This window comes from Scophthalmus maximus, chromosome 2 (assembly GCF_022379125.1).
Source record: "Scophthalmus maximus strain ysfricsl-2021 chromosome 2, ASM2237912v1, whole genome shotgun sequence".
NCBI classification, from domain to species: Eukaryota; Metazoa; Chordata; class Actinopteri; order Pleuronectiformes; family Scophthalmidae; genus Scophthalmus; species Scophthalmus maximus.
The window spans coordinates 28406904-28419287 of record NC_061516.1 but is presented as its reverse complement, the minus strand read 5'-3'; the positions used below and the strand labels follow the sequence as shown (position 1 = coordinate 28419287).

General features: G+C 44.5%; 1 protein-coding gene across 4 annotated transcripts in view; it reads right to left on the bottom strand.

The window, feature by feature from the left end:
* nlgn2a (neuroligin 2a) overlaps positions 1 to 12384 on the bottom strand; it is a 165266-nt gene that overhangs the window by 86551 nt on the left and 66331 nt on the right. The window lies entirely within an intron of this gene.

The window sequence follows — 12384 nt, the reverse complement described above, 5'->3', positions numbered from 1 at the left end:
CAGTCATTTATACTCGGCGTCAACTTGAGCCCAGCAGCAACTGGTGATGAATTGTGTTGCTCTGATGCATTGGCTTTCTCCTACGTGAATGAATTTCCAGTGGACCAGAGGAGGAGGAACTTACCTCTGGATAACCTCCTGCTCACTCCATCTATCCCTTCATTCCTTTCTTTCTTTGAATCTCTCCTCTCCTTCCCTCCTCCTTCTTTTCTGTTCTCTCTGCCCCTTACCATTCAGTGTTGTGGGGGGCACTGTTAGGATCTGGCGGGAGGGCGCCCTTTCTCCATGTGTGTTTGTGTGTGTGTGTGCGTTTGTGTTTCCGTGTGTCCAAGAGGGGTAATTTGCATTCACTGCCACTGGCCACCTAAGCTTCAGAGGCCCTGAAGAGACGGCCCTTTCAGCTGCACTGAAAGAGATAGAGTGTATGTGTGTGTGTGTGTGTGTGTGTGTGTGCATGCGAAAAGACGGGGAGGTGAGATGGTTAAAGGAAAAGCAACATATCTCATAGTGCAGAACAAACAGTGCATGTACTACATGTGTCCATGTGCCAACAAGTGTGTGTATGTACCTATATGTGTGCGTGTTTGCACTTAGCCTTTCAACCATACCAGTCATTATTAATCCCCCCCCTCCTTTGATCTTCCCATATCTTCTTTTCTCAAGGTTATTTACTAACAAGTACGCTTGCGGTTTTGAGAACACAATCCTTTTTCCAGTTTCCATGAACGCAGGACGCACAGGTAGATTGGATGGCCCGCTGAAGGCCCAGTCTACAGCACTACATCATTCTCTTTCTCCGAGGGGTTCTTCCACTCAAGTGAAAATGGTTTATATTAAGTAAAAGGGCATACAAATGATTCCTGTTTAGAAATTAAATAACAATGTCTAATATCAATTTCACTCGCTGCAGTGACACAATTCAATAAATTCTTGCAACACTGCACTACACTGCTTCTATACTTGAGCTTATCTCCATTTCACAGCGTTGCTTGGTCATTTTCAAAAGCCGTTGGTCTCACCGAGGTCACGGTACCAGAGTCGCACCATTTTGCTGACTCGGCAGTCCACAGTGTGAACACTATTAATAAACTGGAGGATTAATTTAGTCAAATACACTGAGGACTATATTTTATGACTGCCTGTTCCCAGTATACATAATGTACATTATACCTGAATCCTGTTACATAGTTAAAGTTGTAGAAAAGCACCGCTTTAGCATAACCCTATAATTGTGTTAAGAAAAACCAATACATAAATAGAAAGGTTAGAAATTACACTATCCAAATAAACCATCACAATACCATACTAATATATCAGTACATCTCTGAGTATAGTATTGGCAATAAAATTACAATCAAAATTTTGCATTTCAATTTATGTTTGAAGCTGCAATCAATTTCATATATATTGGACATACTCAACATAGAGATGAAGTAGTTTAAGCCATTTGTTTCTGGCATGAAGAGAAATAGCTGTCAACAAATAAGGTCATGTGAACCACACTACAACCAGCATGTGTTTACTTGTTGGCCACCAGGGGGCAGGAAAAACAAGTTAACACCATATTGACTGTTGTGTTGTAAGCCAGAAAACCGAAACATCAAGGTTAAAATGCTGACAAAAAAAGGTCATAAAGCTGAGGGGAGCTGCATACTAGGGCAATAAATCTTACATACTGTCATTTGATCATTTGTTAATATCAAAATATTGGTAAGTGGAGCTTTAGACTTCACCAACTAAGCCTGAAATGGCTTAAAGGTTTGAGTTAACTTGTCCTTTTAACACATTTCAATACATTTAGACGTTAAAAAAGAAACTGGAAGAGAAAGTTCCAGAGGTATTTTCGTCCCAAAAGCGCGGGCCAGGAGACTCACATTTTTTAGCACGACTGAGGGTGGGAGCTTATTTTAGATGGCTTGTTTAATTGATGGGACAGAGTACATCAGACTTCATCAAATCCAATTAGATGTTCTTCATCAATCCCTGAGTTAAATCAGATGATATCCCAGATAGTGCTGGAACACCGCTACTGAGGCCAAGCCAAAAGAAAATGGATAGTCAAAGCCTGAGAGCTTGTTATTTAAGTACTCCTGTAAAGTCAATTCACTCAGGCGGAGATCTTTAAAAACGGTTGTCTACAGCTAAATACTCTTTCTGGCTTCATTGCTCATCCAAAACATATGGTGACGTCTTGGAAAGCTGTGAGAATTCGGGGCGGGTGAGGAGGATAAAAGAATGAAGGGAGAGAAAAGGGCAGAGAGGTAAGAACGGTGGGATTGTGTAGGGTAGGAGAGGGAAAGAAGATTGGCAACGCAAGAAGAAGCATGATGAAATAAGCTGAATAAGAGGAACAGAGAGAGAAAGGGAGATAATTGGAGGACAGGGGAGTCGATCAAAACGATGGTCCACATGAATGTGGCCAAAATGCATAAAAACACACCGCAGAGATTATAGGGATCATGTGATGCACACACACACACACACACACACACACACACACACACACACACACACACACACACACACACACACACACACACACCCTGCCCCTTTCTTTCTATCCATCTCTCTGGCTCACAGGCTAAAAATAGCTGGAACGGAGCCCTCGCTAATTCCTTCATTCGGAGTCTAGTGGGAGGCAAAATGCATGCGGCCTTTGATGCAGGCCCTGACAGGAGGATGCAGGAAGTGGTGCATGGTTGCCAAGGCAACCCCTCTGCCCCACTTCTCCCCTGTCTTGTGTCTTCTATCTAAATTCTCCACTCCCATTGAAACTCCCTCCTCCACCTGGTTCTCATCCTCTCTGCATGTCAGTGCCTGTCACTAACTGTTGCTTCAGAGGAGAAGTGAAGGCTTCAAAATGTGATCAATATCATAATCTGGCAGCGGACTCTGTCTCAGTCATGTAATCACATTAGGACACCGCTGCATTCGCTTGCATCCACAATAAGTAAAGCTGCCAATTGAAATATGCAAATTTTGTCTGTAGTTACACTAATTATCTGCACAACACAGACATTAGCCTTCACTTGTGACAAATGTTCCAAACATAGGAGGCACTTGAGCAAAAAGCAGACACCCCAGTGCAAAGTCGTCTGAGACAAAGTTTAAAATAAAAAGACGGTGAACGGTCAATTCAGTTTTTGTATCGTTTTTTTCCCCTTCAGAAGAAGACAAAAAACGAGGATGCTCTGAAAACAGGATGAAAGAATGACAAACAGCCTCATCAATATGAAATGACTCAGTCACCCAGATTTAGACATTGAGCAGTTATTGTAAACCCCTATGTTGTATCCCTTTTTAAAAACATAATTTGAAAATCATGAGCTGCTTTTACTTTAACAAGAAAATGAAAAGACACGATCTATGTTGTGATCATGCACTGTGCATCTCGCATTTTGTCGTGTTAAACTTTGTCAATGTCACACGAGTGAGCGATTGCACCGTTGCGAAGGTCAGTGTATCTAATGTGAGTGGGGGTGCGCGGGCTCGGGGTGTCTCTGAGGAGCGCAGCTCGGGGAATGCTACGGGGGCAAAAGCCCAGCCGCGGCAGCCGTATTTGTACTAATTTACCGGAGGCTGAGCGCCGTTCGCATTGCCGTTTAGGGCTGCCGGCTTCAATCAGAGTTTGTTTTTATGGGTGACCGCCGGCCCAGCGACAGGAGCGGTTCATCACCCGGCTGAAGAGCGGACAAAGGCCCTCCCGCATCCTTGCCGTCACCTTCCTCAGCTCTACGGCACACTGGATCATCACACGCAAGAAAACCCGCTGCCTATCTTGGCCGCCGGCAGCCCTAAACACGTTGCTCGGCCCGGCTTCAAACGGAACATGCTTCGGGGCGATCCCAGGTCCAGTGCCGTGACGCGTCTCCACCAGCTAGGTGCTATCTCCAGCTCTGGTCCTGACATATGCTGTAAAGCATTTCGCAAGTGGTACACCAAAGATGCAGAGTGCAGCTCCAAGTCCACTGGGGGAGATTTGGATAGATATTCTCCCTATTATAAATTTCGGCATCATCAAAATTATTTTGGAGATTAAAGGTAAAAAAAAGTCAAAATGAAGTTTGAAAGCTACCATCCCCTCATACTCTCTACTTTTCCCCAGGATTCTTAAAAAAAAAATCACCATTGCAGTTTTATGTTTCAAGTAGAGTGCTAACTGCAAATTTGAGACTGTTGCACTATACCTGCCAACAAATTGATCACATTCCTGAACTGCCGAGCAATGTCCTTGTCCAGATTCCGGTTTCAAAACGTTTAAAAACCCCAAACCAATTATAAAACTGGACAGCTTCCCACACACCAGAGGAAATCTCACAGATAATCTGCTCCCGCGTCCAAACACACCATAGAAGGTTTGAAAATAACACTCCATCACACACTGCACAAAATTAAGATGACCTGTTCTCGACGGAGCTCTCTGTTCCTACACCCACAGAAACATACCGACTCCCTTTTACTCACCGGATGTGGCTTCTCTTCTTTTGCCTGTAAAGATTTTTCTAGTAACACACGCTAGCCTCAGTAGTTCTGCACATGTCTGATAACATTCCCTCCATTTTAACAGACACACACTATGCCAGCTAAGCTCTCCACTCCTCTCCTCCTCTCGGCACACGCCTGATATTGGATACTGTAGGTCTGTGCTGTAAGGAGCCATGTTACCGCGGACCATGTTATCGGAATGCTTTCTGTCCTAAAATGAAACTACATTTTTTTTTCATTTTTCATGAATCTACCAATACCAAAGTCAGTAACATGTCATACATTGCTGTTGAACCCTGTTGATCACCATATCAACTCTCTTTCCCTACTCTGACTCCCCAAATGTATAAATAAATATGCACTTTCTTATGTCCTGGTTCATTTTGGGACGTCGTTTTTGGGACATTTCAATCCTTCACAGTGCTAAACAACCCTTTGATGCGACCTTGTCAATTCAAGGACCAACCAACTAACTAAGACGCCAAGTGACCAAACAGGTTAAAAGCAATGTACAGTATCAATGTGGGTTAATGGTGGGTCAATGGGAGAAATCCCAGGTAATCCAAATGGTGTTTATTGAAGCACATGTAATCAATACAAATTGTATTTGGTATTTGTTAGCCAATAATCCTGTGTCATAAAACCAGTTTGCCAATTTTTAACCTGTGACCTATGTTTCAGTTGTAAAGAGGCATAAAGTGGCCTAATAATCCAACTGGACAGCCATCTCCTTTCATTGTAATCATGCAGCCCGACTCAATGTTCATGTTGGAAGGGGGTAGGGGGATATTTTGTGTTGTTCTGCCCCAACCAGACGTATCCAACCTAACCTTGCCCATTTTCAGTCAAAGTGAAAGCTTTGATAGCAGCTGCTGGCATAATTTCTTCACACTAATAGCACCTCCAGCCTCAACCAATGGGAGCATCTGAGATGCTAACATCTACATAGTGTCGAGGAGTGGTTTTCTCTTGAATAACCCATGGGAAGAGTAGATATGATGCTGACCTGCTGACAGATAAATTGCTTTACTAGATATTGCATATGATTATTAAAGCAACATGCTCACTGGTGAGGATGCTAAGGGATTTGCTAAGGCCTTTTTCACAAACTAACAGCTATGAAAGCTGTGAGAGGATGACCCAGACACATGCGATGTGGTTTGATGTCAATAAATCCATAAATGAGTGAGCTATTGAAAATGCAAATCTTGAAATATGCATATTAAAGCAAAATGCTCACTAATGAGGAAGCTAAGGGTTTTGCTATGGCCTGTTTCCCAAACCAACAGTTGTGAAAGCTCTGAGAGGATGTCCCAGTCAAATGAGAGGTGTCTTGATATCAATAAATTCATAAATGAGTGAGCTATTGAAATGAAAACCTTGAAATATGCATATTAGAGCAATTGTCACTGATAAGGATGCTTAGGGATTTGCTAAGGCCTTTTCTCACAAACTAACAGCTGTGAAAATTGTGAGAGTATGTCACAGACAAATAAGTGGTGGTTTGATGTCAATAAATCTAATGTTGTCTTATGTTTAGGGCCCAGAATTTGGTATGGGTTTTACTAACCCTGTTTCATGAGGGCCAGAAAAAGTTGATTGAAGACTTGCAAGTTTTGTCTTGTCACTGCTTTTATTAAACCTAAGGCAGATGTTAATAAAAAAAAAAATGGAGATGTGCGTTGCGTTTCAGACATGCGGAACAAGAGTGGACCTAGAGACTAGTGCTGAACAACCCCCAACATCAAGTGTAAGGCTCTTTTGGTCGAGTTTCATCATTTAGAATTTACATACACTGTCACTGGTAATACTTTCGGTGTCCTTGTCTGGCTACAGTGTGTTCTGGACAGACCTTGATGGATCGATGGAAAAGTTCTAAGCCGGTGGACGACCCTGGCTGATTTGACTCTCCTTAGCCCCTCCCGACCTCCCAGTCTCTGCCCGGTCCAACGTGCTTCAGGACATACCACCAAGCAGATTGCGGCGAGGTAGGCAGGGCGAAGTGAAACATGAGAAGAGGCGCAAGAGCAAAGAGGGAGTGTCAGATTTAGTTTGTAACGGTTGCACCACGGGCTGGAAGGGGCCTTTTTGTTCTGACCTCTGTCTACCATAAAATGACAACTATGAAGAAATGCCTAACTTCCAGTCTGACTTTTTGCCTCGCACTGTGTCCTTGTCTTTTTTATTAGTGGCTCTGTTTGGTCTCCTTCTGCTCTGGCAAGCATGCTCACATCAAAGAACATTTTCGGGGGTGTGAGATTAAGGATATGTGTGTGTGTGTGTGCGTGCGTGTGTGTGTGTGTGTGTGTGTGTGTGAGGGGGAGAGAAAGGCAGTGGGTATTTCATGAGTCCACTGGGAGCTACAGGCGCCTATACTGTATGTAACAGCAATTGTTAATTCTGGGGGAAAGTGCACTGTCTTGTGTCTGCAGAAAGATGGTAAACCAAACAGTATTTTGACCCCCATCATCCATTTTATTTTTGTTCTTTAGATGGCATCAGCTGGGGCTGGCAGGAGAAAGAGACGACGTAAAGAAAGAGATGGAGCAGGATGTGGCAATACGTTTTTCCACTGCTGCATGTCATGCACCTCTCTCTCTCTCTCTCTCTCTCTCTCTCTCTCTCTATCTCTCTCTCTCTCTCTTTCCATTATTTATCTGTTTGTTTTCATCACTTTTATTTATTTATTCATCTCTAGCCCTTTGGCGATGTCACAGCGCAGCCCTCGGCCACCGTGCACAGAATTGCGTTAGTATCGAACCCCACCCTGATGAATCTCCTTAGAAAATTGAAATATTGCCGAACGGGGAGATGTGAGACTTTGAGTCTGATGCATGGAGATAGATGAAGTATTGGATGGAATAATTTATGGGGCACCCTGAAGCGTAGCCCACGAAGCACAGTGCTGACAACGCAGAGGTTAGCGGTTCCAATCCCCGAGGATTATCGAGCAAAACCGATGTATGCGCTCCTAGAACAGGATTAATTGAGTAGAACTAGCATCTTAAAAGGCACTTTGTAACAGCTTACGAGGGCGAAACCCCAGCCTATACCACCAATACAGTTCTTTTAAGAGCGATGGTGTCTATCTCAGTTTATTCAAGATCTATTCTTTTGTGATTGCTAAACGCTTGTCTGAGGCAACAGCCCTAAACCAGTCAGAAAGCATGGGCGGCGCCAGGGGGTTGGTGTTGCTATACCAAGCTTTGACATAGCAACACCAAGAATTTTGTGAAAAGAAAAAAAAAAGACTATATATTTCAATCACTCAATTTGATCATTTAATGATGGTATTGGAAAACAATTATTTCATTGACTTTTAGGAAAAACAACATAAAACCTTGTGTAGTTAGGGGTCAGGGGTACTGACTGATAAATAAATCAGCGCAAAAGACCGCAAAAGTAGTCCACGGACAACCCGGCCGCTCTCCCTGTGGTGTGCAACGCGGAGGTGACGGAGCAAAACAGAGAGGATCATTATCGTCGGGAGCTGGATTCTGACAGGTGCCCGCATCACGTGACAACGGCCCACAGCAGCTGGACCAGCTTGCCTCTACACCCTCACCGAGGGGCCCGGGGGCAGGGGTGCCCATGTCAGAGAGGGTCGCACGGATGGATGAGAAGTGGTTTGAAATGGAAAAATGAGGTTAAAACACTCACTTCCCATCAGAGACTGTAATCTCAGGTCGGCTTCCCTCAAACCTCGGTCAAATGAGGAAAAATAGAATATTTTCGTGGATAATTAAGGGAAAATGGTTTGACCAGGTAGCTGGGGGGGGGGGGGGGACGACGACGACATCAAGCATTTATATGCAAGAGGAAAAGAGTCACAGACAGTGTTTTCATGAGACACTTCACAGCAGAGTCGGTGAGGGATGCTTCAGAAGGGGGGGGGGTGACGGCTCGAGATAAGCCTCCTTCGCAGAAAAACCTGACACCCGTGTATGCTGACCTCTTTCCGTTAACATCAAAGCAAGAGTTTCTCCATCGCATCTGCAGTAAGCCCTCTGCCTATAGCTGCGTAAAGTACAACAACGCTAACAATGAGTTGCCATTCGGAGGGGCTGCTGAGTCCAGTTACTCCGACTCATTCACCCTGAAGTGTGGCGCTCCCTAACCGGCTGCCGACTGCTGAGAGAGGCATGTGGTATGTCTGTGGGCCTGGGGCAGCGGCGGCAGCCGCAGGGGCCCAGTCCTTTCCTTGCCTCCCCCTCCTCCATCGATCCGGCGTGACTCTGCAGGGGCCACATGAAAACCTCTCGCTATGATTTATGGGATGTCATCTCCGGCGGGAACCAGCTGGGCACCTCCCTCGCTGTGTTTGTTAAGGGAGCAACCTGCTGGAGGGCACCCGGATCCTAAGGCCTGATATTCTATACTACCACAGGCTTTATACTCTACACTCTGCATTATGGTGACATTCCAATGATCAGTTGAATCCAGCTATTTTTCGAATAGTTAGTGTTAGTTTATCAATCAATGTATCTATCCCTGACCTCTCACACGACCCCTAGGATCATTTCCTGAGAGTACAACAATAGCCGGTGTACTTTTATCCTTATCGTTACATAGGGCTGGGCGATAAAGCGATTACGATAATTATCGCGGAATAACTTTTCCTCGACAGAAATTTAAGACACAGTCGATAGAACGTCGATAGAGTTTCGACAGACAACACGAACAGCCATTGATAATGAGAATGGCGCCGTGCCGAACCAGTCATGTGGCTGTAATTAGAGTTACGGCCACGTCAAGTTACGTCGATGCACGGTGTAGCAGAAGCAGCCGGCAGCAGCTCTGCACACCAGTCCGTCAGGAGTGACGGACTGAGATAAAAGAGAAAATGACGACAGGAAATGTTAACTCGAGGGACAAGCGCTGCCGAAGAAGACGTCCCGACGGACGCGGCCCAAGGCTCGAAAGACGAGGACGCTGTTTAAAAGAAGTGTCCAAGGAATACTTAAAGTCCGACAAGAAGCAGAGCTGTAGCGTGCGCTGGAAACTGTGTCAAAGGCGTTTGTAGCAGTTGCAGCATTTGTATTTGTATGAGTGCATTATACAGCAGCAGTCGTATGATGTTCGACAGTAAATTTGTCACGTTCAACTTCTCACAGAAAGTAAATACGCAAACCAAAAATTTACTTTGGTTCAAATATTACATCTTTACTAGGGATGGAACGATTCCTCGAGTATTTCAAATAATTCGGTTACTAAAAATCATCTGAGCCAAATGACTTGGCCCAAAGGTTCGTTTAATCAACGTAACTAACGTTGTACCGCTCACTGTGTCTCCGCACGGACGATTATTACCGTCACACAAGATCTACGAGCCGGCGCGCATTACAAAATGGATAAAGAGAGTGAAAACTGTGAAACGGGCGGAAGAAAATGAGAGAAAGTGTCCAAGCTTTGGGATCATTCTAAGAAAACTCGTTGTGGCGTTACTCCTGCCGTGAATGGGGCAGTGCCTGGTGTGTGTGCTATATGGTGTGTGTGTGTGCGTGCGTGCGTGCGTGGAGTGAGAGAGAGAAAAGGAGTGGAGCATCGATATTGGTCAATATGAAAACAAATTATCGAGATAAGATTTTTTTCCATATCGCCCAGGCAAATCGTTACAATAATAAATATGTGCAGTTAAGATTGCTGAATAAAAAGAAACAAGAATGCGTTTTCCGTCATCCATTCCAACCCTCTGCCTCCTCACCTCCTTTAAAGCACCATCACCTCACGTACCTTCGCAATTACCGCAGCCACCAGAGGTCACCTCGCATTAAAACATAACTACGGGTCATAATGGGCTGGCGTCTTTTTACAGGACAGTAACAGAACAGGTCCCGGCAAGTAGAGAATGTAATGCATGTTTAAGGTGTCGCGGGGTTGTCTATTTTAGGCTCGCACGCGTGCGAGGACGTTGATGGCAGAGTTAAGAGTTCGAGGCTGAGCAGGAACCAAGAAATCTTATTCCTCGCTCTGAAATGTGAACATACCGGAAGCGAGCGAAACACTGAAATCGTCTCAGGTCATATGAGGTCATGTTAATTAGATAGTAACAAGTTTGATTTCAGTGTTTCCTCTAGTTTTTTCCACTCTCTGTGGTGTGTGACAGTGAGTTGAGCTCACAGTCCAAAGACAGAGCAGTAGGTAATGGTTTGATCACCCCCCCCCCCCATCTGTTGCTCATTACCTCCCATCTTTTCCTCTCCCCTCTTCTCTTTTCCTGGTCCCCCTCCCCATCCAATTCTTGTTCGGCCTCTTACTTATTCCACTCTTCTTTTCTCCTCACCCGGAAAAAAAGAAAATCAATGCAGGAGGAGAAGAAGAGGAGGAGGAAGGCGAAGACAAAGACAAAGACAACCCGCAGGGCTGCTGGAGGAATGCTGAGGTTAGCAATGTCTTGCCTGACTTGATCACCATTAATGTGCCAGCAATGATGATGAGGGATGAGGAAGGAAGCAAGTTCATACGTTGCCTGCTTTTTTTCCTTTCCAAACAAATCAAGGCTTATACTATATATATTTTTTTTCAATTAAATAAAAAGTCAGACAATGATTGTGTATCATGATGTCAATGTTGGGTGTAATGCTGTTACACTGTGATGAATGAAGGTCACTATCATGTATGTATTTTAAACCTGTGTGACATTTCTAGAGTACACTGTACACCAGAGGGACAGTGTGTAGGCAAGTATACGTAGTGTGTGTGCGTGTGTGTGCGCGCGCGGCGTGTTATGGCACTTGCATTTCCACAAAGTCGTACATCTCAGGGAACAGGGAAAAAAACAACCCGTGTGACAGTGTGAAATGACTCAAGACCTGATCTATTGTGTTCTATATATGCCCGGGGAGCTGTAAGTGGCAATGATGGGGTGTTGAGGGCAGAGTCAGCAGCCGCAACCCTCACCGGTGTTGGTGAGGAGAGCTGGAAGGAAGGGTGTTGAGTTCTGAGGGGGGGAAAAAAAGAATAGAAAAGAAAAAAAAAAAAGTAAAAATAGTCCAGACAAGTGAAGAAAGTGCTGAAAGGGAGACCAAAATGTGTTAGAGTGATGGAAATGCTTGAAAAAGGAAATCAGTGCCTCATCACCGCACTGACATACAGACAGAGAAATAGTGGCCATACGTACATACACATTAGGCACCCACAAGCTTATATTGATATTTCCCAATGCAAGTGTCTATTAAAAAAAAGGAAAGAAACACATTTTCTGTATGTGAAACCCACCTTTTCGCTGTGAAAGGTGCAGGCTTAGTGCAGCTCATATTAGAGATGTCGAAATGAAAAGACAAATGAGAAAACACGTTTCACGACACCCTGGCCAAGGAGAGAGAGAGAGAGAGAGAGAGGTGGGGGCTGGTGTGCGTGTGTGTGATGGGAGTCTCAACACCTTCCGACAAAATGGGAAGATTTTTCTTTTGTTGCTCACACACCCAACAGGGCCCAGGCAGACAAAAACGTCCGCGGTATGATCTGAGTACAGTGAAGAGGGTTCTTGAAGGACAAAAAAGAAAGTAAAGAAGAAGTAAAGTAAAGAGGTAAAGAAGTAAAATATCACCTCAGCACCTGGAAACGGCCTCAGTCCTGACTTCTTGCCTTATCACGCATTGAATGGGATTGTGTGTCAAAACGAGGGAGGGGTGATTGAAAAAAATCTTGACCGTCCATGAAATGATTTGCATGTTGTAAACGTCCAAGAGTAACTGAAGCTAAGGACCTACATACGTTTGTGTTAGATTGAAATGATGGTCTGGTTTTACTTTGCGGAGCAAACTAACTCCACACTTCCATACGATGAAGTTGTTTCTTGATTTTTTTCTCTGCATGGATTAGCGGAGGTTTGTCGCCCGTTTGCCGAGGACATGTACAGTAGTGTTACTCTCCGTCTATCGCCACAGCATCGTGTGT